Source organism: Cydia strobilella, chromosome 12, assembly GCF_947568885.1.
Source record: "Cydia strobilella chromosome 12, ilCydStro3.1, whole genome shotgun sequence".
Taxonomy (NCBI): Eukaryota; Metazoa; Arthropoda; class Insecta; order Lepidoptera; family Tortricidae; genus Cydia; species Cydia strobilella.
Genome location: NC_086052.1, coordinates 11,690,260 through 11,704,035, shown reverse-complemented (window position 1 = coordinate 11,704,035; position 13,776 = coordinate 11,690,260). Strand labels below are relative to the sequence as shown.

Genomic DNA, 13,776 nt, shown 5'->3' with positions numbered 1-13,776 from the left:
GTCGATGTACGATTTTCATCTTGATTAGGCCCCCAGTCAATTTGAAAATTGACAAAAAAACCTGATTAAGAGCCCGGCAAGCTCGGTTCTCCATACGAACGTAGTTACGCTCTCATTTTAAAACGACTAGCTAGTTTACTCTGAAACTTTGTACGTACAATAGGATAAGGTATATCTAGGTCTGTAATTAGTTTATGTAGCTTCAGATACCATAGTAAATAAAATACACCGAATTTAAGTTTTTCATACAAATCTTGTTTTTGCTCTATTTCGTGTATTTTATATACTATAGCTATAAAAACTAATCACAGACCTAGATATACCTCATGTCATTGTATGTGCAAAGTTTCATTACAATACACCACATAGTTTTAAAATGAGAACGAAACTTCGTTTGTATGGGACGGTGAAATTCGGCCGAGCTTGCCGGGGACTCTTAAACATGTCTTTGCTATTGATTTGGCTCGTCTTCAATCAACATTCATCGTTATAACAATTAGCAATGTAATAAGTACTTGCGAAATTCTATCTGTTGCCAAATAACATCGTGTTGTAGATAAGTGTAGGCGTGTGTTAAAAAGGTTTAAGTTTTTAGTTAAACATGATTGAGCGTATGTGACATTGATGTTTATAAACGATTTCCTAATAGCCCATGGTAAATTAAGCAATACAATACAGAAACATTTATTAACGTATGTATTATATTGACATTCGGTGGTCAACAGTGACTGGGTTATGTCAGCAAATCTATAAATTATCCCAGATGCTTAGCCACTATAAAGGTGACCACATGCAGCTTACAGTCTCTCTATCTCTCATATACTAGATGACAGAGATGTAGTTATAGTTTTTGACCACCATTCGAAAAATGTAGGAAGGTATCCAATTTGCTCATGGTAATCGCCATTGTTAGGGAACTAAAAAAATATTAACACCTAAGTATATATATTCATGTTTAACTCAAATCCGGATGTAGTATGTATTTATATATAATAATAATAACTCACTATTATCTCAGTGTTACCTATTTATTTTCGTATAAAAGTAAGGTCATCCGCAAATACTCAGAAACTGATTATTATCACTCAGTTTGTAGTTACTTACTGCCTTTGGCATTAATACAATTGGTAAAAAAAACTAAAGTTACAAACTAATATGAAACGATACCTGAATGCTTCATGCGGATAAGAACCCTTCTTTGATGGAAATCCACAGATAGGTTCCTATCAACGCCTGAGACTTAGTGTTTAACTAATCGTCTCCTTGTTTTTTTTTTTCGAATTTATATTCTCTATTATCTACCATAATAATAAGAAAAAATAAATAATAAGAATATGATAAGAATATGATTTTGATATTTATTGTATAAAGTAATTTATTATTAGCACAAAATGATGCTGATATATCGCCGTTGCAGTAGTATGTACGGTATAAAGCTAATTTTCATAAGAGCGGGAAAAATGACACCTCGTTTAAAAGTCAAAGCGCTAATAACCGTAATTAAGGCCAAGAGTATGATTAGGAATAAAGCGTTAAGCACTGTGAGCAAAAACCTTATGACGTTCACTAATCATAATTATTGACTAGCTTGGATGTCCGGATATTAGTGTTGGTGGAGGAATCCTATGGCTTGATAGCAATGTTATTTGCAAACATTCCCGTTTACTAGTTGACACGAGAATTAGAATCAGTATACCAAGTATCATAACAACCGGTGAAGCGGTTGCGAAGAAAAATAACAAATTACGATTTTTCACTTTGGAGCAGCCTGTATGGGTTAGTAGCTCCTGAGGTAATAAATAGTATGAAACCTTCTTCGACCTTATAGATTATCTTTTTTATTTATGACATTAATAAGATTCTGACTTTTGACAAATGTCATCATTGCCGCACATTTTCGGTTACAAAAACACTGCCAATGATTAATACAGTATGTTTCTTTTTGTTGTCGATCATTGGAATTAATTTTTGTTTGAAAATTTTTTTTTTCTCTTGTTCTAAAAAAAAAATACTAACGAGCATTCTTGAGAAGTAACCCTACGTGGGATTTCAGGGTTTGTCCAATGGCTAAGATCACCCTGTATATTTTCAAGGTTATTTTTAGTAATACCTAATCAAATTGCCGAACATTCTCGGAGTAGCCTCATTCTCTAGATAATGTTCAGGGGATAGGAGGGGAAATGAAATATATGTCAACTATTCATACATATTTCAGTAAAAATAGACTTCGTGAAAGTTTTACTTAATTCTGTCATACGTGTTTGTTTACCTTTTTAAAACTTTCTATTGGCCCTGGTTAAGTAAAATAAGTAGGTACATAGATATAATATTAGTTATAGTGGTACAGGTGCTAAATGTTTTATTTGGCGAGTCACGGAACAAAGAAAGTGCACTTACCAATGACATGTGCGAAACAGGTATTGTGCAACGCAAGTTGGCATGTGGTTTCTCCAGTTACGACTATTGAAGACGAAACGCAGTCAAATTGCTGCTAAACTAAGTGTAAGAAAATGCAAAATTTCTATTTTATTATTTAATATTATAGCATACTAATAAAAACTATTGTCCTAATCATTTTCTCAACTCATATGAGAGGTTTTGGAGGCAGATTTGAATTAAATAGCTGATAAGAAATACGAAGAGGTTTCTGTTTTTAAGTAGAATTTAGCTCAACATTTCTAAATGTTTTTGAAACATTTTTTTTCATGTTTTTTAGCTGATATCTGGATATACGTTACCACGGATACAATTTTTCTGTGTTGGATGAAGAAAGTTAAAATTACTTGCCTATTTAATTAAAAGTTAACATTGATATTTAGTCATATTTTAATTAATAAGTTAAAATCGTATCTGCATAACGCGCGGATTATGAATAAGCGATCGAGAACCACTTCCAACTGACCTTTCTTCGAAATACTCAAGTGTAATGTCATCCACGTAATCGTCTATATGTTACCTACATACATTTTGACATCGCACAACGAAACTGTGTGGTTACTACCAATTTGGCACTAACATAAACGCTACCGAGAACGTAACTTACTTTCTATGCATCTCACTCGTACTCGCATATTAGTGCGAGCGAGATGTATAGAAAGTTAATTACGTAGACGTTAGCGTATATACTAGACTTATATTAACCGGGATATAAACCGTGATTACCTTTTGTATTATAGGCTATTTGACTAATTTTTAAAAATGGTTTTAATTGATTGTTTATGACTTAATAATTACACTACATCGATATTTCCGTGAAATTTCCTGTATTAAATATATAAAAAAACAATGTTAAAGTTTATTTATTTTGAACGCGCCTTAAACGCTGTTTTCGCAAAGGGGCTAATCACGTGTGACGTCACGCGCAAGTAAACTCAGTCAATGACCTTAGTTAATCTTATGGTTTATGTGCATTGAATTCATAATTTCACTGTAAAATGGTATATAAATGGTGTATACTTCTAAGAAATCAAATTGACAACCCATCTGTTCTGGAGCGTATGCGTATTTTTACCCCAGACAACTACATAGCTGCAATAGGGCGTAGCGCACGTAGAGCCAGAAACCTTTTCGCATATCCAAATGTCCGCACCTATCACGGTTCAAACGCACCCACGTACCGAGCAATAGAATTACTAAATAACTTCTTAGCTTTAATCCAAAACGCAGACATATTCGCAGACAAGTGGCCGTCCTTACAAAGTAGTGTCAGGATTTTTTTAAACTCTACCTATGTAACTTTGTAGTATGTATGTTTAATTTAAGTTCCTAGAGATACTCGTAGTTCGAAAAATGTATACATGTTTATGATACTGACTATGTATTAACAGTATAAGTGTCTTGGCGTAGGTCGCTGTAAACTTATACTTGTGTTTGTTTGAATAAAGAATAATAAAGAATAGTGCCGCAATGTTCAAGTACGACTATAAAAAATCCAGACAAATCGTTTGTTTCCATTCCAACGAATCCCAAAAAAAGAAAAATGTGTTTAAAACTAGCGCGAAGAGACCCCAAAGTGCATTTTAGCGCATACAAATGTTTTTATGTGTGAAGACCACTTCGATGTAAGTAATATTTAACTGTAAATAAATATGGTAATTAAAGCAGCGGATTTTGTTATTTAACGAAACAAGATCTAGGTATTTAATGTATTACTACCTATACATAACCTCATAACATAACTCTTTCAGCATTAGTAGGTAGTTAGTAGCATAGCATTTTTCTTTCAAACTAAAGTGCAGTATAGAGATACTATTCTCGTCATCGTATTCTATATATATATCGTCGTCGTATTCGTATCATCGAAATCGAAATGTTCGTAAATAAACAATTCGGGCATGAAAACAAAAAGTTTTCTTTAATTTTCTAGAAGCTTTAGTTTTAGTTTTGTACTAATATAAATCACCACACAAAGAGCAAAATCCCTGTTCTTCAATATGTAGCCAGTATGCAAAAAATAAGATAAAAAATCATCGCACACTATGAAAAATTAATGATCAACGGATGTGATCAAAATTTTGCACATATATATATATATATCGTAAAAATTAATATATTGTAATGGATAAATGCAATCAAACAAGGCAACAGCTCTTATCGCTTCGTTTAATCGGACAGTGAGCCACTGTTACCCATACAGTAACAGTGAATTATTCTCCACTTTTATATAAATCTCATCTTATTTTATTTCTAGCTTCCTTACAGCTTTTTCCTTAATAAGGTTTAAGAGTCAGATTGATACTCTAGGCTTAGATAAAAAAAAGAGAGAAGTTAAAATGTCGCAACTAAAGCTCTTACAAAAAAAGTGATTCCCTGTGACCCACTCTCCCCTACTCTTACAGAGTAAGAGGTTTCCAGCGGAAATAAATTCGAATAGAAGTGAGTCAAATATAAATATTTATGTCAAAAGACTTTATAATAATATATCAAAGTGAAACAAATTCATAAAAAGGCAAGTTATCTCATATATATCTCTTTAAGTACCTATTAAACCGTTAGATAATGTGTTATTGAATATCTGCTAACGCGTGTGTTATTGGATTATTACCGATTATGGATAGATCGGTATTAATTATATCTTAAAGCCATTAAAGTAACAAAAAGTTCTGTGTAATACTTCCATTGCTGAGTAGGTAAATATTATAACTTCTAAGGATTTTGTTGGCTATACCTACTACTACTACTAGTCAGTATTATTATTAAATTTTTTGGTTGGTGAATTCCGGCGCTGACAGTAATCTTAAGCTGCGTGGGACTACTTTCGAGGTAGTTACCGCCTGTCATCTTTTCCGGTACCTACTTAAGGTTTTCAATCTTATCTGTATTAAATTAATTTTAAATAATTGTCATTATTTTTTCATTTTACTTTTAAAACAATAAAGATGAAGTAATCGACAAATGAAACCAACAATAAAATGACGTTTGTTGACGCAGTTCCTAACTCTACAAAATAGTGGGGACATGCTGGCACAGGGGCGCTTTCTTTGCAAGTGACCTCATTGCCTTCTTACATAATGGTGCTTACTTATACCACCCAGGCTTCGTGTTCGTGTCACTATGGGAAATACCATGTGTCGTGCGCTCACTTCGTTCACAAAAATCATTGTCTTTACTGCACTCTCGTCACTTTTATAACTTGACCTCCCGATCCATAACAGCTATGCTTTATCAAAGATTAGACATATAGTCCATATAGGTACTGCATTGTTTGAAGTAATGTAATCTGTAAGCTTTGTGAAGAATACTGGTGTTTGCATTTCATTTGACGTGATCGTTTTTATAATAAGAATTATTGGCTGATACCTTATTCGCGATTGGTAAATTGATATAAGAAATGTGTGTTCCGGTTCCGGTTATAATTACGGTACTGGCTAAATCCTGGCAAAAAAGGCGGCTAACGCCTTTGAAATATTATTACCAACGAAATATTATTCAGACTACGATTTAAGTTGTTGGGTTATATGTAATGACCTGATGATATAATATTATATTTCAATAATACGTAAATCATGATACTTATATCATTAGTCAAGGTTTCAGAATAAATAAGTTAAAGCTACCTATATATATTCACAGATAATTTCATCAAGGTAACAATCCAAACCAATCAATTACTTAATGAAATATGAAACAATATTCCACCGGATATTCTGATTACCATAAATTATATAATGTATCTTTAAAAACTGCAAAATCGGTGATAATTTGTAAAAGTATGTAGACTCCGGAACGTATGTAAATTTTCTAATATATATATTATTTAATATAAATATCCTGAAATACCAAGTATTGCAAGATGAACTAGCTAATCGTACAACTAAATATCATTCCATGAGGTCTGATCACTTATAATAATTGTATATTTTGATGGCGCTTCCGTCCGTGCTCGTGCTACTAAGTGCAAGGAAGAGGTCCGATTATTATCCGTGATTGTTTCCTGCGCGAGATGTGGTTGTTGGCTGCTCATCGAGGTGAGCGACTCAAGGTCGGCTGCGCCCGAGCATGATGACCTGTCCTTAATTTGATACTTTATTCATAACTATTTTTTCAACATAAATAATCAATATCCTTTTCTAGTGCTTGTGCTGGTCTCCTATACGTCTATTTATGTTTTTGTTCTTCAAACATTTTGCTCTATTTTCGCCTACCCTGGGGTCCATATATTACAATGACATTGAGACATATACTTTTTTAATAGAAGAACTCCGTTGGCTCCGTCCGTTGGCTCGTTGGGTTGGGTGGACGACATTCGGAAGACTGCGGATCACTTCTGGATGAGATTGGCTCAGGACCGGGATGTGGCGTACTGGAAGAGAGGCCTATGCTCAGCAGTGGGCGATAAAAGACTATGATGATGATGATGAATAGAAGAACCGTGTTTTGTTTCCTTCCCACGAAGATAAAAAATCAGTGTGGTCTAATTCCGATCTCTTTTGAGCTTCTTGGCGATGTCTGGTGCAGCTAAACTACGGCGTTCCGCCGGGTAATATACGTAAAATATTTAGGTTTGGCTTTTATCCAGATACATAGGTGTTGTTAATATTATTGAATAATTCACACAGGGCTGTAGTTCCTCAAATATACGTGTTGTATCACTTTCCAGTGAGGCAGCCATATTTTCGCAAATACAACAGCCATAGCCAAGCGAGTTGCGAGCATGAAGGGACACCTTTATAAGAGACTAAAAATAAAACCTATTGAAAGTTGTGAATGAAGCTGTTCGTTCTTTCTTTAAAACTAATTTAGTTCCAGTTCACTGATTGAGCTGTTGCAAAAAATTGGGATGCTAAAAAGAGGATCCGTAGTAATAAAAACGTAAATTTGTTAAAACGGCATTGAAAAATTGCGTCGTGTTCCGCAGCACGCTTAAAATGGTCATGACTGATGCGAATCTAACATTAAACATAGATTAAATATGCAGAATGTACTAACATGGTAAAGTTTTACCACCCATTGCTGAGGTTATAAGGTTTAAAAAAGTTTGACTAGGTCGACTTTAGGAATAGTTTGGTTCGATTTCATAGGTTCATAATTAATCAAATATGTTTACTCTCCATGTAGGACAATTTACTATGTTTTCTTTGTTATACTATCTACAAGTTATCTGGCCTCAGTAATAACTTTAGCTTTGCTGTCAAAAAGTTTGGTACCTTTCAGATGCAGCTAAAGTAAGAGTTGGAAAATGTGAGACTTGCATATAGGTGCTGAAAGTCCATCGTCGTTTTTCAGTTATGACACTTGTGACCCTGTCGCTGAGCCTATCGCGCCCAAATTGGCCGTAAAAATAAAACAAAGGCGCGTCAACAACGACGACCTTGCCGCGCCCGCCGTTGTGTAATTCGAGGTAGAAAGCCGGCTTTCTTCAGCAGGCAAAATAACCGGGTAAAGGACTTCGGTACTAATTTGAGGGTCATAGTCAGAAATATGACCTGTGACCTGATTTTGACTTTCTAAAAGTGCCAGAAGGGGAAAACTTGTGGCGGTAGCGCGAGTCCAAGATAAAATTTATAAATTATAAACCTGCGCCTAGGGAAAATGCTTTATGCTGAACATAAATGATTATGCCAGGAGTTTGCGGTTAGTTACATAGTCAAAGCCACGGCTATATGACGTAAGATAGCTAGCAGTTTTAAACAGTCGGTGCATACCTAATACCTACCTACAGTATATTTGATACATCTGTAGCAACAATCTCATAGCTCTTTCCACTTTCCAGATTCACATTTGGTTTAATTAAAAGTCAAATTCGTACATACTTGTACTTTTTCCTACGCTCGCAATTTGCTGATTTCTAAAGGAGAATTTGTAAACTAGAATACTCTATAAGGTGCTGGTTAACCCTAGTGCTCGCGCTGTGAGCATTTTGCCGCCCGCGGCGAAAAAACCGTGATTACTTGAAAACGGTTCGTTTGTCAAGGCCATGCGTCCTAGTAGCTGCCCTCTCGTTCTTTACCTCTCTATTTCCCAAATTTGGAAAAATTTCGTGCGTAGGTGACTGCAAGAAGCAAATGTTGTTGCCGCTGTGTCGCGTTTGGCGGCAAGTTGCTCACTGCCTGCGCGACTACTCACGTAAGTAAAATTTGGGTACGTTTTGTTTTTTAAGTTAAATTATTTAAAGTTATTATTAAGTTTAATATTCATTATTATTTATCTCCACGGGACTTAATCGCGTAAAATAGTTTTAAAATGTACCTCCGACGTTTCGAGGACGGCGTTGTCCCCGTGGTCTCGGAGAAGACTGGCTAAAGTTGACATCAACATCTTCTAGGCGCGCGAGTTTTTCGAACTACCCGCACTTGGTCTTGTTTATTAACTTGAACGTTTTGCGCACTAGGGATGCTACCGGGTCGACACACAACACTCACAATATTCGATTTTTCAACTTTCGATATTTGGTTTCGCTTACACTTACTAATGACTGGGTTCCATGTGGATGAGATCTTAAAACCTTCGTCTCGATTGAAATTTCTATGTTTCTTGATTTCAATGGCTTCACGGATTTTTCTACTATAAAACCCACGATCTGTAGAAAGTATTCTAGGGTTGTGAAGCTCAATCCAGTGGTTTGGCCCTGACTCTAGTAAATGCTCAGCAACGGCAGACTTGTTCACCTGACGGTTCTTGACAGCTGCGATGCGGGGACAACGCCGTCCTCGAAACGTCGGAGGTACATTTTAAAACTATTTTACGCGATTAAGTCCCGTGGAGATAAATAATAATGAGTAAAAATCGTGAAAGTTTAAATAAGTTTAATATTGTTTTGATATAAGCAAAGTAAAAATAATAGATAGATGTTTAATTTTTTCTCTTTTTTTTTCTTGAAAATACTAAGCACGTGTTATTGTGACGAAACTTTTTGAAAGAAATTCCTTGGACTATGTTCATACCATATATAATCAAAAGATCTAACGTAAATACTAACTTTAGAGTAACAATTGAGAAACCAAATCCCCTGTTTTGTGTCATCTGAACACCAAAATACACCCCCAGGTAGAGAAGATACATTATGTGCACTATGCCCGTCCAAGGAAAATAGGAGGTCCAAAAAGAGCACAATATATGTGCAAAGTTACTGTGCAACGTATATTGTATACTCATGTACCAGGACTGTTTTGCTAAAATGCACACAGAAGATAATCAAAACGTTTAATTTTGTTAAAAATATCAATTTTTCTTTTTAAGGGTTCCGTACCCAAAGGGTAAAAACGGGACCCAATTACTAAGACTTCGTTGTCTATCTGTCCGTCTGTCTGTCTGTCTGGCTGTCTGTCTGTCTGTCTGTCTGTCTGTCTGTCTGTCTAAAATGATGTCATGTCAGATGATGTATTTCTGTTGCCGCTATAACAACAAATACTAAAAACAGAATAAAATAAATATTTAAGGGGGGCTCCCATACAACAAACGTGATTTTTAGTCGTTTTTTGCATAATGGGACGGAACCCTTCGTGGGCGAGTCCGACTCGCACTTGGCCCGTTTTTTATGTAAGTAAAACCGAAGGCCGTGTTAAAATTTCAAAATTTTGTCCTAATATTTCCTCAAAAAAAAATTTATGTACTTTTAGTATTAAACTTTAAGAAGTTACTTTTTCTAACAGTATTTGATTTATTGTATCCCATAAAAATGATTACAAAGAGATTTAGTAAAGATTATATTAAACAAAAAAATCATGTTATTTATGGGCGGCAAAATGCCTCCCATTCCCTACGCGAGCACTCGCTTTACACGGAGAGACGCGACTACTCTAGGGTTAACCCTGTGATACACACTATGCACAGGGTAGTTACAGATTAAGACCTTATCTACTTGCTTTAGAGATTATATTCGAATAAATGGTAACATAGATTTGCAGCGTGAGCCGTGGCGGTGCACGGTGTCAGGGCTCTGAGCTTGTTTGTTGACACTTTCACCGCGAGCCTTACCAGAATTTACGTCAGCTGCCAGCGCAATTATATCATCATGAAATCAGCTGGCTTGTTATTGCCATCGCTTTCCGATAGCAGACGAGCGTTCCCTTGTAATCTGAGTAATCAGACACGTTTGTGCGAACCCTAGTGAGTATTATATCCTTTGGTGCGAACTCTGATCTCCTAAATATCGGTAGGTACCTATTCCAATAACGGCAGTAGGTACTTTTTGTCAGATATGCTTATAAAAAATTAAGAAAAAAAGCTAGTAAATTGAAATAATTAAATATACTTACAAATATTTCTCAAATGAGCAGTAAAAATGCATTAGGTTTTAACACTTTTAACCAAGTTAAATGGTAATGGCCAAATATTTTTTTGGCGTAATCTTTAATGTTTTACTAAATTATCAAAAGAAAACGTCAGAGGAACATTATAATTGCAAATTTTTGATTTGGTTAAAGATATCATTGGTCTAAAAAAACTTTTCAGGATACTGTGCGCCTTAAGCGGTCTTTAGCTCACATGCACACTGGTTTATAGGAGTCGTTAGCTAGTTAAGTGATGGTAATACAGGGTCCATTGATGGAAGACGCACTGTGTGGGTTAAAGGCAACGGTTACGCTTTGACGTTTTGTTTCGTGAATTAATAATCATTAATGATTTTCTCAATGTTAACAGGGTAATTATTTCGACATCCATAGAAAAATCATCGGAACCAAATTTGAATTAATCGTTCAATATTGATTTATAAGTCAATGGTAGATTTATGTTTATCCTACGCAGCACGGATACTCTTTATTTTGTTCTATGAAATCAATTTTTTGTTGATAGGAACATACTTCTGGAGATTGCAAGTGCAATTTTTGTATAGATCATATCCATTACCTACAAATAAATATCAAGAAATTACTATCTGAATAGAACCCGTGTTATATCTATCGGAAAACAAAGGTATGGGTACTTTTACTGCAGAAGAACACAGTAGGTGGTAGGTATTGTATGATAAAAAAAAAAACAAAGAAACATTGTGAGTTGTGACTACCATCAGTTTGGCACTGACAAACGCTATCGAGAACGTAGCTTTATGCATCTCGCTCGTACTCGCATATTAGTGCGAGGTGCGAGCGAGATACATAGAAAGAAAATTACGTAGACGTTGGCGTATATGTCAGATTTGACACTGTCAGCTGGTGACTCATAGACCTCATAGTACGGGTACCTACATCTCTAAATCTAGCAATTTATAACTACTTATACAGACTTATACATACAAATTAATACTAAAAAAATCTGCTCAAAAAACGTAATTTAAGCGGTGAAGTAGAAGATAACTGATTTTATCAATTCATCTGCAAATCTGATGGTTCAAATTAATTGTAGGAATCTAGAAATCAAGATAGGTAAATATGAAGAAGTGTAATTTGTTTTTGCATTTTAAATGGAATTTGTAGCAACATTAAGTAATTGAAGCTAACGAAACCTCCATTTTGTCAATTACTTGACCTTCAGGTTAGAAAATTTAGGTATAAATATTAATTCAATCCCTTAACCTTTCGTATGCGTATGTCAAAAAATGCCATATAAATAGCAATCGTGACAACTTCATGTATACGAAAGCATACGAAAGGTTAAGGACTATTGATCTCAATAAAAGTGACTCAAGCAGATGACTCGTCATGTTTCAAATTCTTTACACAGACACGTAACCTTTTTCATTAGCAATACATACTCTGGTGGTCTAGCGGTAAGAGCGAGCGACTTTCAATCCGGAGGGGGCGGGTTCAAACCCCGGCCATATAGTATGAATCTTCTCTGCCACGCGCTCAGACACAATGGCCGACCGATCACATATAAGAAACAATGGCTTTTGTTTAACAGATTAGGGTGATTTGAGAAGATTCACACTATACCAATAAGTTTTTCGGAACTTATGTACGAAATATCATTTGATATTTACCTGTCGCTTTTCGGTGAAGGAAAACATCATGAGGATACCGGACTAATCCTAACAAGGCCTAGTTCCCCCTCTGGGTTGGAAGGTCAGATGGCAGTCGCTTTCGGATAACCTAGTGCCTACGTCAATTCTTGGGATTAGTTGTCAAGCGGAATTTTGCTTTTGGAAATATTCCATTAAATATAGTGAAAGGGCCTTTTTGCCAGTTATCAGCCTGTGTACCAATAGACAGCCTTTAAGTAGGTACCCATACAGTGTCCAGCCATGACATTTTAACGGCTGACTAGTGGGTTCTGAGTTCCGTGATCTCAGTGTCCAGTGGTCAGCCACAGGTTGACTACTGGGTATTTGATGTATATTAATCAAATAAAGTCACAATAATGTATTATTTAAAGGTACTTGATTTAAAAAAAAACTTGAATCCTATGGTCAGCCTCCCTCGGCTCGGCTGACTTCTGGGATGACGACCTTTTTAAAATTACTACCTCAAACCCAGTAGTCAGCCAGGGAGGCTGTCTATGGGATTTTGTACAAAAAAGTAGTTCCCAATAGTCAGCCCCCCATAAAAATGTTATAATAAATAAATAAATATTATAGGACATTCTTACACAAATTGACTAAGCCCCACGGTAAGCTCAAGAAGGCTTGTGTATATTACTTTGTTATATTACTTTAATATGGATTTATATTATCCCCAGGCTCCCATGAGCCGAGGCAAAAATGCCGGGATAACGCGAGGAAGATAATGAATAAATACGGTGAAACTCCTAATGAATCTGATAACTAGATACGAGTATGTGCATAAAATTTGCTTACCTAAGTTCCGAGACGGAGAACTTATACTTTTCTCTTTTCATTTCCACGTGTTAAACAGTCACGTGTTTCACTGTTCATTTCACTTGAATCACTTATGACACTTTATTTTTAAAAGATACACGCGAGATTCTGGGATCATGACGCTGCTTGCAGTTTCATCTGTAACAAAAAATAACTCATTACTTAATTATTTAACTACTAGATATATTTTTTATTTTCTTTAATTATTAGGAAGCTTCTTAATCTTTTTATATTTGAAAAACTAAAACGAAACACGTAGAATTTATAATAGAATATTCGATACACGTATAATCCACTTTATATTGGTAGTATTCATTTCCTCAGGCATAAGCGTCAAGCCATTATTCAAATGTAAGTATTATTAGTGGTGATGTTTATGTGCAAAATCGAATCTTATAAACAAACAAATATGAAGGTCGCTAGAAAGAACAGCAGTAAATTCGAAATGTTAATTCAGTTTCTGACTGGTTGAGTGGTTGAATTGATTGAAATGGTTCAGTTGGTTGTTTGCGTGTAAAGTACAGGGCGCGTAGCCAACGTGCCAATCGTTAACGCTTCGTAGAGTATCGTAGTCATCTCTC

General features: G+C 35.4%; 1 protein-coding gene across 2 annotated transcripts in view; it reads right to left on the bottom strand.

Moving 5' to 3' along the window:
* Positions 1–13,776, bottom strand: part of LOC134746125 (dual oxidase maturation factor 2) — an 81,878-nt gene that overhangs the window by 56,769 nt on the left and 11,333 nt on the right. For both annotated transcript variants that reach the window (XM_063680402.1, XM_063680404.1), the window contains exon 2: positions 13,175–13,333. The gene's annotated coding sequence lies outside the window, so the exon portion shown is untranslated. The remainder of the gene's footprint in view (positions 1–13,174; positions 13,334–13,776) is intronic.